This window comes from Neofelis nebulosa, chromosome 3, assembly GCF_028018385.1.
Source record: "Neofelis nebulosa isolate mNeoNeb1 chromosome 3, mNeoNeb1.pri, whole genome shotgun sequence".
Taxonomy (NCBI): Eukaryota; Metazoa; Chordata; class Mammalia; order Carnivora; family Felidae; genus Neofelis; species Neofelis nebulosa.
This window is the reverse complement of record NC_080784.1, coordinates 179,026,619-179,034,743: the sequence shown is the minus strand read 5'-3', so window position 1 is coordinate 179,034,743 and position 8,125 is coordinate 179,026,619. Positions and strand designations below refer to the sequence as shown.

The window sequence follows — 8,125 nt, the reverse complement described above, 5'->3', positions numbered from 1 at the left end:
CATATATATGAAACGTAAAACTCCCCCTTTTACAGGACACATCACAGGATCGTAAATAAACAAATATCAAAAAGAAGAAAACTAAGTTTAGCTGAACTTGTAAGCTATCAACAAATTGAAGTCAACAGCCCTGTCTCTTGTTTCTTTGCCCCCTTCTCCACATTTCAAGGGTGAAATATTCAGTCTCCAGGTTTCTTGAATACTTTTCCACCCATTGGTTTTCATAAAATATTGCATAGCGCTTTCAAGTAAATTTATTTCAAAGTGCTATCAGTCCTAAAGACATTTTATCTTGTACCTTTAATTGTGTAATGGATATGCTAAAACTATCAAGCATCCAAGATAAGCAGGCTTTAAGTTCACACAAAGGATTCTTTCTCTACAAAGTGGGAAAGGTGATATAGATACATTTGAATTCATTCATTATTTTGTCCAAATGGATTCCGAAAAGAATAGACACTGGTCTTAGAATTTTGGAAATGTTCTTCATTTTTTTTTCCCTTTGTATTTTCAGGGTAACTGTTGTTAAATGGTTTGCTAAGCCCTAATTATTAAAGACTTTACACAGTTAAATTTGAGGATTAGGTATTTACCAGTTCCCAGATTTAGATATTAATCCAGGATGTACATGAATTGAAATTGGCATATACGTGCTTTCTACTCTACCAGATGTTCTGAGAAATCTTTGGAAACTTAGGGATTACTACCAGCATATTGATTTGGTGGAACTCATTTGCCTAGACCTTTCAGAATGAATGGATTTACTCAGCAATACTTGACACAAAGAAATATAGAAAAATTGATATAGATGTACCCTGCCTGTCTTTTAAGGCATTTTGACTTCAATTCTTCTAAGATGAGATGATTTTGAGTAGGACATTTCTGACTTTAATTTTGGGATACAACAGTGTTCAGAATAAGCTTTTTTCTTTGAGATTATATAAATTCAACTTAAAAAGTTTCAGAACTCTATTACCAATTTGATGGAAAAACATTTAAACTTTTGTAAAACTCTGAGTAAGATTACATCTGGATGGGTAGGCTTTTTTTTTTTTTTTTTTTCAGGAACATTCCAGGTTTCTACAAATTCTAATAAACCTTGAACTGTCAAATAAAGTTGACTAATAAAAGAGTCAATTAGGTTATGGAAATAAAAATAACATTTAAGACAGAATAATCAGTTGTTGTATTTGTCTGTTGTGAGGATTCAGAAAGATTTGTGGACGTTTTCTTAGATACTGGCTAAGACAATGAAGCTAAATAAGACATTGCAATTTTACATCCTCAAGAGGAATCATATCACTCAATGACCTTTTCCTTGTTGTTGGCCGACTAGATGGGGCGTCCTGAGTTGGAGGTCCTGTGCTGAGATGCTTCAAAGCTTTGTTAAAAATGTTTGGGTCTTCATGAAGTCCTATTATACCCAAATTTACCAGGAGATTTGGACAGGAATGGGGTTGATGGGCTTCATCATTTATAAAATCAGGACTGATGATAAAAGAAGTAAAAACTTCGAGTCCTGCACCTGTTCATGGTCATCATTAGCCAGTTTTACTCTGGAGTACACATCGGCTGGAACATCAGTCTGGCTGTAAACCTCAGCAAGCTCTATTAGATAGGAACATGGAGCATCGCTGTGCCCTTGTAGATGTATTGCTTTCATTTTGGCATGTATAAACATACCCAGGAAGTGAAAAGAAAGAAAGAAAGAAAGAAAGAAAGAAAGAAAGAAAGAAAGAAAGAAAGAAAGAAAGAAAGAAAGAAAGAAAGAAAAAAAGAAAGAAAGAAAGAAAGAAAAAGAGAGAGAGAGAGAGGGAGGGAGGGAGGGAGGGAGGGAGTTGGAAGGAAGGAAGGAAGGAAGGAAGGAAGGAAGGAAGGAAGGAAGGAAGAAAAGGAATCATATCAAAATTGTGGGCAATAGCCTGGGCAGTTTGCTTCTAGAAGTCCTATTTAAGCTATTGGATCCAGTTTTAGGTCATTTTAATACTGAAATCTCTCATTGCATGGTTTCCAGTGGCAACAGGAAATTTCAAGAGAACAGGAGACCTGTTTTTGTACTAATTTGGACATTTTCCTAAGCGCAGATAACTTTGTCCGACCTGAAGTGATATGCCAGAACCAGAAGTGAGTGTAATACAGGGTTTATCTAGTAATCCTGCTGTTTGATAATTCTTTATGCATTTTGCTTGTATATTTATTTCTAACTTATCTATTTCTAAAAATTACTTGAGCCAAGATAAACTTAAAAAACAACTTTATAAAAAAGAAGCCTGGAGGACAGCATAAGAAACTGAGGTAAAAGGTTTGTTCTGAGCTTGCTGGTATAAAAGTTAAGATGAAAAAAAAAAAAAATATATATATATATATAGGTTTATATAACAAAAGGAAGTCTATTAGCTACTCAGATGAGATCATTATTTTCCAGAGATGTGAAGGAAAAAGTCTCAAATAAATGTTTACATACAAATATTATTAGTGTGTTTAATAATGTTGTTATGTAAGTTCATCAATATGTTAGTTTCAATGAAACTGATTTGCAATTTATTGTGGAGGTCTCTATGCTTTTTCATTATAAAGTTCATTGGATGAAAGGAAAACAGGCATTATATTCCTTTATTCTGTCTCCAGACCTCAAAATATGTTGGGGAATATTAAGTACATACCTAGAGCCTAAAATTATAGAGTGAAAGAGATGATTAAAGACCATAAGTGTTCATTTCCTTTTTATACCAGGTGTCGAAAACACTTCACATAATACTTGGGATTGTTCCTTATGGATATGTTAAATTATTGGCTATGTAGGAAATTTCCATTGGGTCTACTAGGAGATACCTATTAACAGAAAGTAAATCATGGTGGCAGTAATAGTAAGTTTTCTAAATTTTACTTATAAGAAGTAATAAAAAAAAAGAAAAAGAAAGATCAGTTTGGAATTGTTAACAGAAAACCCCATAGTAGCCTTTTGAAAATTTCAAGGAATTTTCCTTTTAATGTTAGTAACTGAACTGGAACACTCATCAGTTTAGTTTCTTTAGGTACTTGTAATATACTTTTTAGTACTATAGGATTGTGGGGTTTTTTTATGAATAAAGTTTATTTTTTAGATAAGTTTTAGATTTACAGAAAAAACTGAGCAGATAGTAAAGGCTGTTCATAAACTTCCCCACCTCCCCGAGTATAATTTCTACTATCATTCACATGTGTGAATGGCATATTTATGAAAATTAATGAACTACTGTTGATATATTATTAACAAAAATACATAGTCTATTCAGAATCCCTTGGGTTTTATCTAATGTCCTTTTTGCTCCAGGAACCCATCCATGCTACCATATTTTGATTCATAAACTGGTGCTCTTTGGGGAAAAAATAAACTGTTACTCTTTCATTAGCTTTTCATTTAAGGGATTATCTGATATATTTATTCATTTTTGTATTACTCATTACTCTTCATTTCTGTTTGGGAAAAAAATATGTAATTCTTATTCAATTTACATGACTTTGTGGGAATGCCCTAAGTATGTTTCACTTATATACCTGCTATTTTTTCCTATCTTTTATCATTTTATTAAGTACCATTAATTGTGGTGAAATGGTAGGTAATGGTTTTAATATGTTACGTGCATGTGTCTTTCTGATGTGCTTTCATTGTCTGTTGGGAAGCTCTTTTGTTCCTTTCTTTCTGCAGTATTTTTATGTTATCTGACATCATATATATATATATGTGTGTGTTTGTGTGTGTGTGTGTGTGTGTGTGTGTGTGTGTGTGTATTTATTTATTTATTTATTATGTGAAAGTAGTTTTCCCAAACTTATGAAGGTTGCACAAATTCAGAATAGCTACCTCCTTCCTCCTTCATTTCCTCCTCCGGCTTCTGTTCCTCCTCATTTGTCTTTTCAAAGCTTCCTCTTTTGTGGTTTTCATATATATGGCCATTTTTTTTTTTTTTGCTTTCTAAGGTCTCTTGGTTATGTATCCTTCTAATTTTCTTCCTTCCTTTTTTCCTCTTTTATTTGGACCTTAAAATTTCTCCATTCCTATCATCTTTATCCTGATTAGTATTTATTCCCTTACCAGAAATTTCTCTTCAGTGCAAGGCCTTGTTAGGAAAGTGAATATAGTTGGTTGATTTTAAGGATTCATGGCGGTTAGACTCAACATTTTGGGGAGGTTCTTATGAAGGCAAAATGATAATAATAATAATAATAATAATATTAATAGCAATAACAACAATGTATTTCAAGTCTGGAAATGGATCCTAAATAGAAACTCATTCTTCTGACTCTATGAATTAATAATAAGAGATTTTAGCAAGTTGTGTACTAGATAGGATTAAAAAGTAAGATTCAGAGCACCTGGGTGTCTCAGTGGGTTAAGCATCCTACTTCGGCTCAAGTCATGTTCTCACAGTTTATGGGTTTGAGCTCCCCATCAGGCTCTGTGCTGACAGCTCAGAGCCTGAAGCCTACTTCGGATTCTCTCTCCCTCTCTCTCAAACAGGATCGTTACAGACATTTGTATATGTGATTCAGACATTTCCAGTAAAACAAAGTCTATCACATAAGAGAGATGCTCTCTCTCTAAAAAATAAATAAACATAAAAAAAAAAACTTAAAAAAAAGAAGTAAGATTTACTTAAAATTCTCTACTCATGAAGATAGGATAAAGAATTCTATTAATAATGTCAACACAGGGGCGCCTGGGTGGCTCAGTCGGTTAAGCGTCCGACTTCAGCTCAGGTCACGATCTCGCGGTCCAGTTCGAGCCCCGCGACGGGCTCTGGGCTGATGGGTCAGAACCTGGAGCCTGCTTCCGATTCTGTGTCTTCCTCTCTCTCTGCCCCTCACCCGTTCATGCTCTGTCTCTCTCTGTCTCAAAATTAAACTTAAAAAAAAAAAAAGCTGCTGAGGATTCAACTCAGTTTAAAAAAAATGTCAACACAATATATTAAATTCGTAGTAACAACTTTAATTTAAGGTCACCACAGCTAAGTGATAAAACATAATCTTACCATAGAATATTAAGTTATCTGAACTAATGGAATGAAGAAATTTCTTATTGAATGGATAGGATATAGCATTTATTTTTTTTAAATGTAAGTTTAGTATAACTGCAATCAAATTAAATACACCATAATTAAATAAAATATCCTAATTTTTTCATACAAAAAATGAATCAGAGTTTACAGAATACCCATTAAAAATGTTAAAACAAATAGACTAGTCAAAGAGTGTAAGATTTACCACTTATTAAAATATAATATTAAGTCATTGAAAAGAAAACAATGCAGTCTTATTATAGAAATGGACAAATATGGGGTGCCTGAGTGGCTCAGTTGGTTAAGCATCTGACTTCAGCTCAGGTCACAATCTCGCAGTCTGTGAGTTTGAACCCTGTCTCGGGCTCTGTACTGACAGCTCAGAGCCTGGAGCCTGCTTCTGATACTGTGTCTCCCTCTCTCTCTCTGCCCTTCCCTCATTTGCTCACTCGCTCTCTCAAAAAATAAATTTTTCTTAAAAAAGAAATGGACAAATACACTTGCAGAACAGGAAAGACACACACACACACACACACACGGAGCGGGGGGAGGGAGAGAGAGAATTTATATAAATATATATGAATAGAATTAATTATTTTTTTAAATCATGAAACTGTCACAATCACATTTTACTATGCCACTTTTTTTACAGAATTTCTGCAAAAGGATAAAATATATTAAGTTGTTGTTTTCAGGTATTACCAAAAAAAAATCTCTTTGAAAAGTTTTCATTTTAGATAGAAGGACAATTCAAATTAGAGGGACAATTCTTTTCATTTTTATATTAAATAGTAAGAAAACAAGGAAAAAATTTAGCAAAGTTAAGTTTAATTTCAAATATCAATCAGCTTAAAGGTCAAACTCTTTTTATAGATCCTGGGCTACTAAAACTCTTGCACTTTCTAGATAGATTTCCATAAGTTTCAAAGGAATCTAGGAAAATCAATATTGTTAATTGAATCTAATGTTGCTTCCCAAAATATTATAGTACTATTGTAAAGATTGGAAGGGATAATGAATATTTCTTTGTCAAAAAACATTGTCTGCCTCCTTATATTATTTTAAGATTACCAACTTTGGCCATATACTTTCCATAAGGAAGTTCTAGTTCTTACATAGTACATTTCAAGCTAGGCAATAACCATTTCACATTCTATGGCAAAATTTCAAACAGGATAGTTACAAACATTTGTATATGTGGTTCAGACATTTCCAGTGAAATGAAGTCTATCACATAATTTAAGGAAGATGGGAGTTCATCCATTGTAATATTGGAAAGGAAGATGAATTAACATTGTTAGATAATTTATTCAGTGAATGGAAACACTTAAAAATGCAATTTTGGAGAAACAAAGATACATTTTGCTTTTTTTTTAGTATAAGCTTAACATGCATAAATATTGCATATTTGGAAAGCAGCAAAATACCATGTTCAGAAAATTGTAAGTCTTTTCTATTATTTTAATAGAAATAGATTTCTATTTGGTAGTAGATTGGTAGTACTCAATCTGTGTCTGGTCTGAAACAATGCTATCATTCTTAGCAATAATTAGGTAAAGGTTGATCAATTAAATGGACATAATACTTTTTGGAGAAAGTAATGTGAAAAACAGGAAGAAAAAGACATTTCTCTAATTATTTAGCAGAATATAGCTATAAGCTAAACAGTAACTTGTGTTCTATTGGAATGGCTAAAAACATAGATTCACAGACAGAGAAGCTGAAGGTGACTGTGATTCGCCCTGTCTTTTACTCTTCATGTCAAATACTCATTTGCTACAAGTGCATTTGGTATTGTCGTGACAGAGCCTTGCACCGAATTCTAAAGGAGGCGATCTTGTTCTTGAGACATACCCACTCCATTGTTTCCTCTGTTTTCACACACAGGCACTATAACAGAAAGTAGAGATAAAAACTATGTCACACTTATATGGAAATTTATCAGAACCCTTCATTTCTCCACTTTTTTATTACCAAGTCCAGAAGTGAAATCACATTAAATGGCATTAACTCAGGTCAATTCATTAACTTGGGAGGCTTAACAAACAGCAACACGTTCTTAAAGTACAGAAAGAGGAATGCCCACGTTAGCCATTCCAGATTATATAGTCTTTACACCCCATAGGTATTAAACGATATATACAAACAACAAGCTAGAACATATTGCAGACGGTGGCTTTCTTCAGAGCACGGAAAAATAACAAAGACCTTTCCTGGTCCCATATTTCCACTTGCAGAATAATAGGTAAGGGAAGCTTTTGTGTAATAATCTATGACTCTGGGATAGCTGGGATTGTATTTACGCTTCTTTCCTCTCTTTACTCTTATTCAAAGGCCAATAGTTAGCAGATTTTATTTGAGCTGTAGGGCCTTAGTAATAAAATGTCTTTGGCTGGTGCCCCTTTTGACATTTATGACATGCCAAATCAAACTAGAGTTTATTAAAGCCTTCATGCTCACTGCTTTTATTTTATTCATTTTCTCCATTTTTATAATTTCAGTATTTACAAAAGGCACTTATTTAGTAGAGTTTCTTGATCCATATCTCAACTGCTGAATTTCGTTTTTAACTTCTGACTTGATGTGTTTTTATGGTGTAGATACAGGTGACACATCACAAGAAGTTTGCCACCCCCACTAGGATTTTCAATTTTATGTGATTTTGATAAACCAGAATTACTTTCTGTTATTCTGAAACTGCCCAGCCATTCAACCTCCCAGGGATTTTGCCAAAGAAAGGAGTCACTCTGCAGCTTTCTGCTCTTGTAACCAGGAAGAATGATTCTAACACAACAGGAATATATGCTGCTATTGTGCTTTTGACCAAATCAGCCCTCTCTCTTCTCCTTCCCTCCCTCCCTCTTTCACTCTTTCATTCCATGAATTATGGCTTCACATTTCCCATTATATGTTAGAATTTTTTCACAGGATGCCCTACAAACCTGACACAATCTTCTCCAAGCAATCTAAATTGAAACTCATTTTGAAACATTCCGGGGTGCCTGGGTGGCTCAGTTGGCTGGGCATCTGACTTTGGCTCAGGTCATGATCTCAGGGTTTGTGAGTTCGAACCCCGTGTGGGGCTC

The 8,125-nt window shown here is 34.0% G+C and overlaps 1 pseudogene; it reads left to right on the top strand.

Moving 5' to 3' along the window:
• The first annotated feature begins 1,370 nt into the window (after positions 1-1,370).
• Positions 1,371-1,545, top strand: LOC131506217 (ATP synthase subunit ATP5MJ, mitochondrial-like; annotated as a pseudogene).
• Positions 1,546-8,125: the final 6,580 nt, after the last annotated feature.